Source organism: Monopterus albus, unplaced genomic scaffold (assembly GCF_001952655.1).
Source record: "Monopterus albus unplaced genomic scaffold, M_albus_1.0 scaffold208.1, whole genome shotgun sequence".
Lineage (NCBI taxonomy): Eukaryota > Metazoa > Chordata > Actinopteri > Synbranchiformes > Synbranchidae > Monopterus > Monopterus albus.
Window position 1 is genome coordinate 349,199 of NW_018128088.1, and position 14,898 is coordinate 364,096.

Sequence of the window (14,898 nt, forward strand, 5' to 3'; positions counted from 1 at the left end):
GCTCCCATCAGCTAGGAAGTACAGGCTACTGATCTTGCCCCACTTATGAGTAATCATCTTCTTACTCCAAGGCTTCCCTGGCTCTTTGACAATTTATTCCATGACTAGGCTAACTCTGCTGTTTCATCTATAGTCACTGATGAGAGACAAATGCAGGCAGCAGGAGTAACTTAAAGCTGCAAGCTGTTCTGCTCATTGCCTGGAAGGTCAGCAACCATGTGAGAGAAAGCTGACATCCTGTTATTAGAGGAAGAGAGAGGGCAGAAAAAAAGATGGAGAAAGAGGTACAGGATGAGTTGGGGGAGGAGGGGTGATTGAAGATCAAAGAACAGAAGAGGATAAGGGGCACTTTGCATGATTGGGTGAAAGTCAAAGTAGGAGGAATGACTTGAGCTTGAAATCCAGTCTCTGTCCTTTAAGTTTTAGATGGTAGACATATGAGCTCCTTCTAATGCCCACTTTTTTTCTTCTGGAACAAGACAAGCACCGGCTCTAGCTGGGTACAGTGACAGGATGCTTTCTAATGCCCTGCGTTTGGGTGGCGAATCAAATTCTCAGGCACTTTAATGCACGTCTGTTTAAGTGAATCTTTTCTAACTTTAGAACAATTTTTGACCAAATGACATAATACACACTGTATTGGTTGTGAAAGTGAGACATATTGACAAATGTAAACTTTCAAATGTGATTCTGGGTGGGTTTACTTGATGTTCCAGACTGATAACATTGTGAAGAAAGTGAAATCCAAAGCTAAAAGCTGTATTGATCACTGAGTGTTGATTCTCCTGATGCAGAGTTGGTGTTTAGTGTGGCTGACCCTGTGTGTGTGTGTGTGTGTGTGTGTGTGTGTGTGTGTGTGTGTGTGTGTGTGTGTGTGTGTGTGTGTGTGTGTGTGTGTGTGTGTGTGGAGATTGTAATGCTGTCTTGGCAGCAATTTGCCCCCAAAGTGGCAAACTAATTGACATAATGCTGAACATGTGGATGGCTATGTAAAATAAACCGCAGTGACTATAATAGAATCCTGTTTTTTCCCACTGAAGTATCAGGCCAGACGTTGGTTCCATGTACTGACTGGAGCACTGGAAATGAATGAGATGAACATTTGATAGAGTGTAGTAAATATTAGAAACTCTCGGAAGCTTTAATTTCACCTGAGTGATTTCCCGTATTAGTGTAGGGCTCATGAAAAATGTACCTAGCCACTCTTCTTGTAATTAATACCACAATTTCAACTAATTTGTGTCACATATTTTGACATTTTTCTTCACAGAAACTACATTTTATCTATTTTACTGTTATCAACTCATGTAGACGGTTTGAAATATTAGCATGCATTAGGTACATTGCAGGGCAATGAATCATTGATGATGCAGTGGATACACTATAATTTTTGTGTCTCCTAATTTCAGCAGTAGACATTGAATTAATTAGCATTCCTTTTAAATTGAGCAGTAAGCTTGCCAGTACAAGACCCATCATCATAAATAACAGAATATGCTGACATAGCTCCAATACAGGAGTTCATAACACACAGAGCTCTGAAAAAGAGAGTTAGTGTATACACAGAGGACAATATATGTGGGAGAAGCTTGCTTTGATTCCTGTGACAGTGGCCTCCTGGCAGGAAAATAAAGCTAGCACTGGTTTGAGGTGGAGAGTAACTCACACCCGAAAAGAATGTCAAGAATTCGTTTGCTAAAGTTCACACTGTATCACCATCTGTGGCTGGATCCTGACAAATAAAAGACAGCTGTGTGTGAGTCCATGTGTCAGTGTATGTGCATGTGAGCATTTTTAAAAAAGAAGATTTGCAGTGGATGAAAGAATACATTTTATATAGCATTACTACATGTGCAGATCATTGATTTCAGTTTTGTGTGCACTGAGAATGATGATCACATTCGGTGTTACAGTGCACACTGTCACACAGTCTCTGTCATTCTCACATACAGACATGTCTGACCTGCAGGTAGCAGGCAGGATGTCAGCCCAAAATTATGCTCTAGCTTGGTGGTTTATTAAGAAAAGTCAGGTCAGCCAGACCACCCAGAATCACGTTATACAGTAAGTCACCTGTCATCTGAAAGAGAAACTCCAAGATCAACACTTTTCACAGTGTTGGTTCTGCACCATGCCCAGCGGTGACTCAGTGTGTTATTTTGCTGATATAATATTGGCTCAAGGTTGCTGGAGTATGCTTTGACACTTGCTTTCTTTTCTGAGATTTTAACATTTGTAATTCCTTAGAGTATATATGCATGAGGTTTTGTATTTCACCACACAATAAAAAACATATCATGGTCTCTTCTGACAGTTTGATCTTTCAGCAGACTAATCTTAAAATCTTTGTTCTGAATTCTGTCCTACTGTAGACCTTTTTCTTCCCTGTATCTGATTCTGCAATTGAACCACGTGCTTGTCAGCTAAATAGCAAGTGGCAGCGAGTGCCACTCTGACTGTGGGAGGAAATGCAGAAACAGATGAGATTGATTTGTCTTGTTCTTGTTTTTCCTGTTCACCAGCCCTCTTTCTGATGGCAGACTGTGTAATTAGTTTCATATGTGCCTTTTTAAAAAAATAGATTTTGAAGAAGGGAGAGGGCATTTAGAGTCATACCTGTGAGGCTGTGTGCATGGAAATGTGCTGACATCAGAGCCCAGGGGACAGAGGAGGATGAGGATGCTGCAGTGACTGTTCAGAAGAAGCTTGGTTTAAAAAGATTGTATCAGGTGAGTCCACCTTCAGAGTGCTTTGTTATCAATGGTAATTCATTTACATCAGTCACATCCTGGAACACGCAGGAAAAAATGGAGTCTGCTGGGTGTGGAGTATTAAAAGCAATGCTACCTTAAACCTCATCACTGCAAGAACAGGAACGGTTTGTGCTCTTACTGCCAAGTTATGTTACATATTTGCCCGCTGTTGTGTTTTCTAGGCTCCCACTTGCACACGTCCTTATCTGGAAACAAGCTACACATGGCCTCTCGAACACAATACAACATAATATTGCAATCCCAGTCTGTCTTTGGCATTGGTTGCTGGATTAGGCAGCCAGCCAAAATAGGTGACAGGTGACAAATTCATGTCAACACTTCATGAAAAGAACTTCAACGTTGGCTTAAATAAATTACTCTAGCAAACAAAAAGTGGGTCGTGTTACTGTAAGTTGCATGTAAGTTTGCAGTAGTTGTCAACTCCTATTTGCTTTAGATGTCTGTCATATCCCTGATAGGTAGTTTCAGCTTGTGCCAGCTGTTGATCTCTGTTGAAACAGATTGTGTTTTGGTATGTTATGATTTTTCCATGCTTTCCCTAGTGTCATTTTGACTGGCTTATTTTGACCAGTTCTTCAGTTTGGGCAGAGATAATTTGCCCTCTTTGGAGCTCTATTAGGTGGCTTGTATTACTTTGGAAATACCAACCTACTGGTGGTTTTATAGCTACAATACAAATGCTGCTGTAGTAGCCTGCATTCAGTCTAATATGACCCACTTTGATGATAGTGTTTGTAGTTGTGATTAAGTTACTTCAGTTGTTTGTTGTACAGAGACCAGATGACATCACTGAAGCAAAAGCTACAGGCTTCCTTGAATAAATTTGTTAAGGCTGTGTTTGGTTAAACACATTTTCAGCTGCTTGTCTGACTGCTTTTGAAGACTCACTGTTTATTTGAAGTATATACAGTATATGTGGCCATCACCGTTTTAATTTCAGCTATATCAAAGACTTGATGCAGGTATGTGGAGCATTTTTCTCCTTTTCAAATCAACTTCCAAAATCTGGCCTCTTCAGAGGCTCTGAGAGCTTTACCTAGAGGCTGGAGAGCCTGGATCAGATTATAGTAAAAAGGAAGAGGGAGAGTAGCAGCTAGCTAACCTGCTACAGCATGGATTGTTATTGCAGGTGCTCAAGAGCAGACTTGGCTGTTAATTACCTCTATGTAGCTATACACGTGGAACTGCAGTCACAATTTAATGGCCATATAAAAGTGCATGTAGGCATGTCAGAGTGCATAGAATTTAAGGATCCATAGATAGTTTCAGGGGATGAAATGCTTTCATGGTTTATAGGATCCACTGGCTAAATCTGGCATCTACTTTGGCCTTTTGCTACATTTATGTTTGAGGGAGTTGCTTTCATTGCTGCAGTGAACCACATGGGACACTAAATTTGCAATATAATCAGCAACATTTGCTTTATCTGCTATTTGAAGACAAGTCTGTATGTGAACCTTCTTTTTAAGTTAACACATTGTCTTGTGTATCAAACGTGAATCATTTCTGGCTGAAATCAGTGTCCAGCTGCACATAGTTGCCGTCAGACATATTACAGTGTGTTCAGCAATACAATTACTTGTATATAGTCCAGAGTTGTGGTATTTTAAAGTTCTTCCTGGTTTAGCTCATGTCTGTCTGACTGAGAGCTGATAAGGCTCAATCTTCTGCTTGTCAATACACATGAATCACATCATCATGTGCTGAAATCGAATAGAGAGGGTGATGAATATTATTCACCGTCACAAATTTCAATATGGGTAAAATAAATAAGCCAAATGAATCACTGTTGAGTGACCTGTAAGTAAAACTTTAGGTTAGTTGGTCTTCATGTAAGATGAACATTGGTTACTTGAAAATATTTCTTTTGCATCTCAGTCAGTGTTTAGTTGTTTTAAATAGCTCTTTATCACAAGTACCTCTCTGTTCTAGAGGTCAAGGTTGTACTCATTTTACTCTGTGTGTGGTTTTCATGATTGTGCCTACAGCTGCTTCTTTTTCTCCACTTGTGTAATGTTTCGGCTTTGAGCACCAGACTCATTGGTAAGAAACTGAAAGACTTTTGTCTTCAGATTGTCACCAGCATCTTGCGACTTTATTGGTTTGCTTCCATTTGAGCTAGAAATGCTTGATTTTAAACAGGCATATGGACAGACACACAGCTTTTTGACAATTAAGAACAGTTTTCTGCTTCTGGACACAGTGCTCAAGGTTCTGGGTGTTCCCCACCTTTTAAAACCTGTGTTTATTTTAGTTTATTGAAAGTGCTGCAAATGAAGCAGAAAGTAACCCTAGTGGTCTGTTTCATGGAAGCACAAGTGGGTGAGAGGGATGGGGAGAAAAGAAGAGAGCTGAGAGAAAAACCTCAAAGGTGAAAATGACTGGAACTCCCAGCGTTTTCAAAACAGAACTCAAGATTTTATTACATATACCTGGCCAACTGAGGGCATGGAAAAACCCCTCCCTGTTTGTGCACACATACAGGCACTCAAAGCTGGATTGGGAAGAGAAATAATAAGAATAATGTAAACTAAGCAGAGCAGAGATGATTCCCAGCCAACAGAGCCAGCATGCGTCAGATTCAGAAATATGCAGAGCCCTGGTCATCAATCACAGGCGGGGGGCCTCAGTCATGTTGACAGGTTCGGACTGTGGGTGTGTGTGTGTGTGTGTGTGTGGGTGTGTGGATGGGCCGGTGCCGACCCTGTTCCCAGACCTGACTAGAGCTTCATGGGTCAGGTTTGATGGGGCTTCATCTGAGGTGTTTACAACTGGCTGATGATGAAGCATCACATCAAATCAATGTCCATAACAGAGTACGGCTTGTTGACAGTGTTCATATACTGTAGATGCTTTTCAGTGTTTTATTTGGTTTCAGTTTGTGTAAGTTGGATCATAAAAAGCATCTGTGTGTGTTTTTGTTGTGGGACTTTTCTCATGGTTGACTGGTAATAGTGTAACTTTAGGTAGTACTGTAAATTGTCCTAAACCAAGCAACACAGAGCAAAGATAGGCAGATTGTCTTGAAGGACCTGACTGTAGTTTAGTCTCAAAAACTGAGGGGGACTGAGGGACTTAGGGGGTGTAAGGAGGGGGCTGGGGATCCTCTGGCAAATTCAGAGGCCCCAGGGTTTCTACTCTGACTTTGTCTCTGTAAATATATCTGGAATGACACAGTCGGTAGCCTATTTGTGTTTGTGTGTGTATGGCCTTGTTTTTCAATACTTGTGGGGATCCAAAACTGGAAGCCCCCTAACACTGTGGGGACTTGCATTCCTCATGGGGACTGGATGCTGGTCCCCACACAGTAAATCATTTAGTTATACTGTGAGGACTTTGTGTAAGGTTGGGGTTAAATCAAGGTTTGAGTAAAGGTAGGGCTTAGGGAAGTAGTGGTCATGGTTAAGGTTAATACAAGTCAGTATAAAGACCTCCAAAAGTGACAGGAACAAGGACATGTCCCTGTAAGGCCTCTGAGGGTTTTGAGTTTGGACTGAATATGTTCCTCCTTTTGACATATCTGTAATACTGTAGAAATGAGTTTGATTTTAATGATTGAAGCCCCAGTCCACAGTACATTAGAATGTCCAGTTGTTCCTTTGGCTCCACAAACCTACTGCAGTATAGCCACATAGATAGCTCTGCAAACTTTATAATTTAACTGCAGTGTGAATCCTTTTCTAGCAATTTCCACCTAAGATAAGCTGTCTCCTGTTTCTAGCTTAATTTTAGTTTATAGACACAAAAGTGACATTTATCTCTTTCATCTAACTTGCAGCAAGATAGTGAGTACTGTAATTATTATCCAACCTGTCAAAGTATTTTATAAATCATCTTGTAGTCACATTTATTGGTGTGAATGAAAATGCATCCACCCTCTGTTTAAAGTCATAAATTAAACTTGTAGGCAGACTTTGAAGATACAGTTCTTGAACTGCTCTGGATCCATTGTTTCACTTAATATGTTGCTACAGAAACCCAAGTAGGCCATATTTCTCTTGTCCACAGACACAAGCACATAAGGTGGACCCAGTACAAACAGAGTTCACCATTATCCTGGTGTTCTCAGCACCCCATGAGCTGAATGGATGTCTCACCGCATCCAATCGTTTCTTCACTCACTGTCCATCCATATTAGACACAGAGTGACAGAACAGCTCTCTCTGTGTCTTGTGCTGGTTGATGTGCATTCACACAAGGATTCATGTGTGCCTTTGCAATAGATCTAGCATGGCAAATTAGTGTTATGTGGCTTGTTTGGCTGAGTATACTGTCTCCCCTCCTCCAGTCTCTGATCCTGACATTAGACCCAAAAGGGGGAATCATCACCCAGGAATTTGGCAGGCTTTGATCACAGCACTGTCCAGTGAGGGTGCTGGGTTAATATGCCGTGTGAAGACATAAAACATGGCACATTCATCTTGTACTGAAGAATGGCTTTTGTGTGACACAAATGCACAAAACATGTCATTTAGACAGTGGGCTGTGAATGTGCTTTGTCAGTAAAGCAAGTGTAACATCACCTTCAGTGGTTGTCAGTTGTTGTTAATCATGTGCAAGTACACAATTTCCTGCTGTGAAATACAAAGAATAAATTAACAGTTATGGCTTTATCTTCAAGGCCAAAAATCACAGATGACTGCAATAAACACGCTATAATGAGGCTCTAATTGCTTTCCATAACTGTTTACATTCCTCCACAAAAAGCCTTCAGATAGAACCTCCACAGATCATAAGAAAGCCAAAACTGTGATGATAAACATTCTGCAGAACATCATCCTGACATTTTACACTGTTACCATTCAGCCCTCAACATCTCAGGTGGTAGTCAGTATCCAAAACGTTCCTCCTGTGGCATCCTCAGTTTGGACATATTTGCTTTTGGGTCATCATGCCAGGGTTGTTCATCTTTGGCTGCTCTAGTTTGATGTAGAGTGGTTCAACAACAGGGAAAAAGTGCAAACAATAGCAATATAAGCAATACCAAAGCCATAATAACCTTATTGTGGTTAACATTTTCCCAAGACCCTGGAATAAGCATAATTGCTTTTTACATGTATAAAAATGAGTTACCAAAACTTGAAAATCAGGAGTAGTGGTGGATTTGAAGCAGTTGTCAAAGAAAGAATAGTCATTCATTCATTCATTCATTTTCTACCGCTTAGTCCCAGAACGGGGTCACGGGGGGGCGGAGCCAATCCCGGCCGCCAATCGGGCGAAGGCGGGGTACACCCTGGACAGGTCGCCAATCCATCGCAGACACACAGACCAATACCTGCTTTTTGACTCACACCATCCACTTCAACACAAACTGGGAGTCATCAGAACTCTAAATCACAGGGCAGAGGAAGTGCGAAGCCGTGGATTTTACTCTTGGAGAATGTATTTCAGAGCAGTCGGGTACAACATGCAAACCCTGTTCGGTACGTTTTAAAAGTAAATAATAGTAGAATAATAGAATAGTAAATAGAAGATACCCATGGAGCTGATGTGAATACATAGTCTTACTGTAGAATTAAGGATCAAAGGTTCATATCTTTATTCAGGAGTGACCTCCGAGTCGTGTATTAGCCCTGCACATCAGCACTAAGATAAAGCTGAACAGGGACAAACATCCTCTATAAGAACCTGCTGAGTGGGAGGAAATGGGCATTCATCATGCATAGCATTTGATGACATGTCTGACCCTGTGTGCACTCTAATTCCAGACACACTCACCTGTTATAGACATTGGCAGCCTGGATGTAGGGTTTAACCTCAAATACGTTACTTCCACATTTATTGCCAATTATCACTACAGCTCAGCATGGCAAGGAAGAAAGTAATAGTTGGTTTTTATCTGTATTGTACGTGGTCCTTTGGGACATATGGTACTGTAAGTCATAAACCTTTTTTCCACAAACACGTTTCCCATCACATGGACTCCTACAGCTCTCTGATAATCAGATTATTTTTATTTATTTATTTATTTTACAAGCATCCAATGAATGTAAACTTGTTTGTAATATGGCAATAGACTTTGTCTTGGCTGTGCGGGGACTCAAGATAATTTGATTACAGATGTCACTTTTCAATAATCTAGCAAAATGTCCTTTGAAACAGTCAGTGCTGTGAGAGTTTAATTATGCAATCAGTAATGTTCACAGGCAACATAAAATACTGTGTGTGTGTGTGTGTGTGTGTGTGTGTGTGTACTAGGCATCAAGAATAACAAGCTTTTCCAAGTGTAGTCAATCATGTGCCATAGAAATACAGGGATGTGCAGCTTTCTATTCCAGCAGTACACTAAAGCATCATGGGATCTGATGGATTTTTGACATCTGTTGGTGAAGATGAATCTACCACAGGCTGAATCTTTGGTACTGAGACCTACAGACTTTGATGTGTATACAGAACATGAATCCTACTTTATGTTTTAATCCCTCAAAACAGAAAAGCTACCTGGGAGATAAAGTTTATGGTTTTAGTCAAACGTAGTGTCTTGGTCAAGACACCCATCACTCTTTACACATGTATTTTACTTTATCTGTGAACCCCTTAATCCACCCTAGCTGGTCAACTGCAAATGTAGTTAACCCCAGTAATTATGTAATGTTGATTTTGTACACTTTCTCAGTGACTGCCGGTAGCCCGTGCCCTCTGAGAATGACATCATGGGTTTCAGGTTGCCTCCTGTGGCTTCATTTCCCATGGGACATAGGGAGCCTCAGCATAGAGAGCAAAGTCGTGCTGTGAATAGACATTCTCTTTTCTCTCTCCCCTCCTCCTGCTCAGATATATATACACAGTCGACTGACCTCTCTGCCACCTCACTCTGAGCTCTGAGTTTGTTATTGGCTCCGTTATGATGTGTTGACAGATCTGGCAGATGTGTGTTCCCCTCTTGTAGGCACTTTGTCAATGTTGTTTTTCAGAGTTGAAAAGCTCTGGAATTAGCTGATTAAGACAATAACTTGACCTTGTGGCAGTCTGGCTGGATGTTTTACGATGGTTAAAACATCTGTGCTGTTAATTAAGAGATACTGTTTTGTTTAACTATGACGTGTGTGTGTCTGTGTTTGGGCATATACACTATGCAGTGTACAGTATGTGTCTACTCACTCGTAGTTTCCCTGGTTTCTGAGATTGACCTAACATTTTCCTCTGGGACACAGATGATTTGCTGTATGTAGTACTGCATGTACAAGGGTCTTCTGTGTGAGTTTGTAGTGATCACAGCCATGCAGGGTGTTTTAAAAGTCACTTTATCTCTGCAGAACAGAGTGACTGAGAACAAAAATCAGCAACCAAGGACAATGCCCCCTTCTGTTTTGTGAACCGCCAAGGCAGTGAGGCAAGAATCCTCTGGTCAGAATCAGCTCCCTCTGAGAAAATATAAAGTAGCTAATTGTGGGTTGATCTTGTGAATTTTTCTTAGCCAATGCAGAGCATGCTCTCCCAGTTCACCTCATTAAATGTCAGTCATTCTGTCAGTCACCCATTTTAGCTATTTAAAGCCACTGAAGCCTGCAGACTCATTCTCCTCTACTGCGATGCCAAATAGGCAGCATAGGCCAACTTTCTTTTATTGTTTTGTTTTTCCATACCCTACATGGACACACCTGATGATGGCAGCCACTAAATCAGCTCAAAACACATACACCCAAAACGAATGGGTCTTCAAGGAACCACTGACATTCAAAATGTTTTCTTTTTTACTTGTTTTAGAGGGGGGTGTGGTGGCTCCCTTATAGTATTATGTTAAAAACTGATGAGAAGACTCACAAAGTTTATGTAAGCGCTTGTATGACTGCCAAGATGGAAAGCTTTGGAATCGCCTGGCTTCATTAGGGCAAACTTTTAACAGTTAAGGATTGTAGACATTTGAAAACAAGGTCTGAAGGGAGGGATTTGTCCATAATCCTGTACTGACTGACACTCTGCCATACCTACAGATACATAGCCACACTGGCCGCATGCCTCGCTGCATCTAACTGTAAAAGGAAATACAAGCTGAGGCAAATTTGTGGCTGATTGAATCACTCATTTGGGGTTGTTATGTTGGGCTGAGAAAGGCAGAATGTGCCTTTTTACTTCCACTCTAAATGTCAGTCCCAGAAGTCTATGCAGTATTAGCTTGTTGTATTTAAAGGCCGTAATCATGTGCATGCATTGCATTATTTAACAGATGAGTACAGTCAAGTAAGGCTGGATAAGGACTGCTAATCCTCTCACAGACTGTTTTTACTGCAGGCGAGTGTTGAAGTGTTATTTCTTTTACTGAGATGCAAATAACTGCAGATACTCCGATGTATACCAGGATAATGAATGGTTTCCCAAATATCTTTCATTCTCTTGTGGAGTAAAAAGATGCAGCCATGTTGGGATTCAGGTGGGCTATCAAAAGCAGCTGTCGGTGTCTCATTGAGAAAGTGTCAAAGCATTAAAGGATCTGTCAATGGGAAGTAGAATGAGTTGGTGTGAGGCAGAAATCCACACTTTGATTCTGAGAAGGAATGAGAGAAATGGTATAATAATTATTATTGCCAGTAGACAATGGCTTCTTGTTGCATTGCCCAGCTTGTCAGATGTTTAACAAAAGAAGAATGAGAGAATGCAAATCGTATACAGAAAGTTACAAACTGTGGGTATGATGTCAGTTCAGTACTGTCTCTTGTGCTGTGATGGAAAGTGTAGGATTGAAAATTTTTCAGCATGACCCATACTTGAATCAGGTTTTCTCTGCCTTCTATCAGTTTTAATCTGTAAATTGTCCCCAGACTTTATGAAAGTGCATAAATAAATGAGCAGTAAAAGTACAGCACATTAGTAAACAGTCATAGTTTGATAGTAGATGCAGCCTTCTTGTCTGAAGCACCTGTCTGTGGGACAGAAATGACCAAAAACATCTCCATCAATCAGTTGGAAGAAATCAGCCTGTGATCTTGGTGACGATAATCAGATAATCACCTTTGTTTGGCCAAGTATGTTACATGCACACAAGGAATTTGTTTCCGGTACAGAACAGAGCCATGGCTCTAACCATCAGGGGCAACTTTTGGGTTCAGTGTCTTGCCCAAAAACACTTCCACATGTGGACTGCAGGCACCGAGTTTCAAACCTCTGACCGGGAGACGACTCCTCTACCTGCTGAAACACAGACAATCTGGGGGTTTATCACTGCTTAATACAATAAATGCATGAAAGGGACATGAAGAATTCCAGGTTTAACAACATAGTAATTTAAATATATGAGGCAAAGTGTTTGTGTGTGTGGGGGGGATGGGGTGGGGCCGACAATGAAGTAAAAAAACTGATTGGGGGATTTAAAATCTTGAATAAATATTCATGCTATGCATCGTGGCGTGTGACAAAAGAATAAACTGTCAACACATAAAGATGGTGAGAAAGAGAGGACAATAGCTGGAGTGTGACTGAGCAGCCAGTCGAAACATGTGGTTGCATTCTGACTTTGTTCCGTGAGATCACAGTTGTGGCAGATGCAGGGTAGACTGGGAGCAGCTGCTTTGCTCTCTGTTCTCCAGTTACAGCTGGTGGCATTGCCTGCACTCTGGGGATGGGCACAGAGGCATGTTGTTGAGTCTTAATAGTGTTTGTTCTCTAAGGGTGGGCACAAAGGGTCCTCAGAGCCCATGGTATTCCACCAGTACGCTTGGCATTGAAAGAGAGGGATGTGGCCGAAGGTGTCAAACAGAGCAGGACTAGTGACCAGACGTAACACACAGCTGGTCCCGCTCTCACAGGGCCCGTGGCGCCATCAGTTACTGTGACTGTGAAGGCTACAGCAAACTATAATATAAAATATTATTGGAAAATCCACTCATTTATTGTTACGGTCAGTGGAAGTCGGCTCAGAGACGTATCAGGCAGAAATCAAATTAATAAATGGGTGTAATTTGTAAAACTTACTGAGAAGTTGCACTTTCTAGAGCAAACTGTCACATATGGTATAACAAAAGGTTGTTTTACTGCAAAGGAATGGAAAAACTGAAATAAACAGTGCACACAGTGGCTCGACCTGCAAACAAAACAAGTTCACTATTTTCATTTAAAGACTTTACTACAGTATTAAGGTGTGTGTGTGTGTGTGTGTGTGTGTGTGTGTGTGTGTGTGTGTGTGTGAAGTGGTATGACCTTTTGAATGTTTTACAGCAGAAAGCACAATTGTGCCATTTAGGACAAGTGTATACCACGTTTATCATCCTCCATGTATTTATAGTAATAAATGGGCTAAATGTCTGTGCAAGTTTAATTTGGACAGATTATTTGTAATTTTAAGGACCAAGAGTTTGTGAAGAGTATTTGAACATGTACAGTAGAATCGAGATATAGAAGCGAAGACTAACGAGCTTAATTTGTACCAGATCTGCAACAGCTAGTTGAATAATTGATTAGTTGATGTCAAACACATGAATATACAACTAAATCATTTTTAATTTTATAAGCAAAAACCTCAAACATTTGATGGGGTATTCACTAATGGGCTGTTTGCTAAATGGTTAATTGATTAATCAAGAAAGAATTGGAGAATTGGAAGATTTGTCAATAATGAAAGTTATTGCTAGTTGGATTCCCAATTCCTGCATCATATAAAATTTTATCAACAGTGTTCTAAATTTTAATTGTGTACCGCTCTCTCTCTCTCTCTCACTCACTCACTCACTCACTCACTCACTCTCTCCACACACACACACACACACACAGTGCATTCTCTGTACAGCTCCAGTATGTCTGACTTGGTTTTTAAATATTTTTCACACTCTTTTCCCACATGTTTTAGTTCTGCTTCATTGATGTTGCATGTGCATTATGCACATAATGTCCTGCTCTATAGTGCAAGGTTAGTTTAAATGCTACAATCATAATCGCAATAACTAAGATTTGCAATTGCTTCTATATTTTAAAGCTGTATGGATGTCTCATAACTTGTGAAAAATATGGAGTGATGGAGCCTTTGAAGGTGGGAACCATCCAATGAGATGCTTCTGCCAACGAGTTCCAGTCTTCACAGCCAGCAGCCTGAGTCAAGAGGGCAGAAAACAACCAAATGTAATTATTACATCTTCTCCATGTAGCCAATGTATTCCACTAGTGACTACAGGTGTTTTCTTGCTCTGAGGGGAGTAGTGCATCTTGACCTACACTGGTGATCACAGATCAGAAAGAGATGTTTGAGAGTTGCAGTAAATCAGGTACAGAAATGACATCTTTGAGAGTTGGAGTAAATCAGGTACAGAAATGACATCTTACCAGATTTACAAGGTGATTGAACTAGACTTACCCTTCATTTGGTGTTTATTGACCTACCTTAGTAGTTAGCTCTTATTTCCAGTGGATAGCTATGATGGATTAGTCAGTCAAAGACATCATAGATACCAATTCTAAAGCCAAGAGATGTTGCAATTTCAGAGGACATGAGGAGAAAACTGCATCATAGTCCATCCAGAGGGACTGTTTTTTTTTTTCTAGGTTATTTGTTACACGTGCAATGATGTGAAACACCAGCTTTCTATTTTACAAACAAGAGTACAACTCAGACAGGTCGTCTGTTCTGTGCAATTTTAGTACTGAAAACTATGCCTGTGGTTGCAAAGATGCTAGGTCATAGCTCGTTCTGCCTGGTGTTGTCTTCCTCCCTGTCAGCACTGTGGGGATGGTGCCCACAGTGATGCGCACTTACAGTAAGTGAAGGAGTGATGTTTCAGAGATGGATAGCATTTCCAGTATTTATCGACTGCTGTGAGGCGGACCTGGATGGCACTGTATTCAGATACATTAGTGGTAGACGGAGTCTTGACAGCCTGCCAGTGGGAAACGGGGATGAGAAGTGAGGAGGGCGGACATTAAGACATCACCTAGCTTATAGTCTGACACGGAGGCATCGATCGCAGCCTCATTGCTCTTCGAACTGCTTCCTGTGTTTTCATTGTGCTATCATTGGCAGGGAGCAAACAACAACGTCGGGGGGAAAGGCTACTGATAGTGCCATATCTAATGTGCTGGGATCTCCAGAAAGAGAGGTTTACGTGCACTAGAATGCCTAATAATGTACAGTATGTGTGGATGCCAGTGAATCACCTTTTAGGAGTGCTGCTGCAAATATAATATTGAGAACATCCTTGAC

General features: G+C 41.0%; 1 protein-coding gene across 4 annotated transcripts in view; it reads left to right on the top strand.

Annotated features, from left to right (window-relative positions):
* bmpr1bb (bone morphogenetic protein receptor, type IBb) overlaps positions 1 to 14,898 on the top strand; it is a 46,349-nt gene that overhangs the window by 3,431 nt on the left and 28,020 nt on the right. For 2 of the 4 annotated variants that reach the window (XM_020618641.1, XM_020618639.1), the window contains exon 2: positions 2,582 to 2,729. The exons of the other annotated variants lie outside the window; for them this stretch is intronic. The gene's annotated coding sequence lies outside the window, so the exon portion shown is untranslated. The remainder of the gene's footprint in view (positions 1 to 2,581; positions 2,730 to 14,898) is intronic. 4 annotated transcript variants of the gene reach the window in all.